Source organism: Falco peregrinus, chromosome 1, assembly GCF_023634155.1.
Source record: "Falco peregrinus isolate bFalPer1 chromosome 1, bFalPer1.pri, whole genome shotgun sequence".
Classification (NCBI taxonomy): domain Eukaryota; kingdom Metazoa; phylum Chordata; class Aves; order Falconiformes; family Falconidae; genus Falco; species Falco peregrinus.
Window position 1 is genome coordinate 80,343,567 of NC_073721.1, and position 1,320 is coordinate 80,344,886.

Sequence of the window (1,320 nt, forward strand, 5' to 3'; positions counted from 1 at the left end):
GGGGTGGTGGCCGGGGTGGCTCGGGGCGGTGGGGCCGGACCGGGACGTGTGGCCCCTGGGGCGCGGCGGGGCTGCGGCCGTGGCGGCTCCGGGGACGTTACGGGGCGCAGCGGGGGAAGCGCTGCCCCGGCGGCCGCGCCCTGAGGCGGCGCTCCCGGCCCCGGAGGTGGCGCGGCGGCCCTGGCTCGCTGTTCCCCTTCGCTGTACGTTCGCCCCCTGCCCCGCGGCGGGCGGGCTCTGGGTGGCGCGGGCAGCCGCTGCCGGGCGGCCCTGGGGACGGGCGAGGCTGCGGGCCGCCCTGCGCCGGGGGTGTCTCTGGTCCCCAGCAGGTGTTTGAGGGGTGAAGTTCGCAGGGAAGCTCCCGCCTGCCGCCCGCTGGGAGCGGCCGGGCCTCCGGGCCTGGCAAGGGATGGCGACGCACGCCTGGGAGAGCGCCCGGCTCGCTTCTGCCACACGCGCCTCCAAAGGCAGCCTCCGCAGGGAGTGCCACCCGGTGCTGTAGTTATTGCCCTTTTTCTTTTTCATGGCAGCAGCTGCAGCGAATGGGTGAGCTGCCGCCATTTGTTTAGCTGAAAGAGATTGCAGGTCTGAAGTAGAGGCACATGCCTGCCAAAAAATGGCGGGAAGGGGCGGTGGGCGCAGGCAGAGGTAGTCTGAGAAGCCCCGCGGTGAGGATGTAACCTCGACCGGCAATGGCTCCGGTGAGCTTTTGACTCATGGCACTGGCTGGAAAGGGCAGGGTGTGACAATAGAAGATGTCACTTTTCGTTGACTGTACATATATATGAAAGTATGTAATTTAGGTAATATCCAAAAATATTTTTGTTGTAGCGTAGCTAGTTGTACTGGCTCTGGCTGAGCCCCACAGCAGCCCTCCCAGTGCTGTGCTTGTACTGGTAGCCAGAAGGGTGCTGCTAACACACCGGTGTTTGGCTGCTGCTGAGCAGCGCTCGCACAGCACCAAGGCTGGCTCTCCAACATCCCCCCATCACCAGCAGGCTGGGGGTGGGCAGAGTCTTGGGAGGGGACAGAGCCAGGACAGCTGACCCAAACTGACCCAAGGGATATTCCATACCATACGACGTCTGCTCAGATACAAAAGCCAAGAGAAAGGAGGAGGAAGGGGCGGGGGGCATTTGTTATTTATGACATTTGTCTTCTGGTGCACCCGCTACACACACTAAAGCCCTACTTCCTGGGTAGTGGGTGAACATCACCTGCTGATGGGAAGTGGGGAATAACATTTTTTGTTTTCCTTTGCTTCCACACACATGACCTTTGCTATTGCTTTGTTAAACTGCCTTTATCTTGACCCACAAG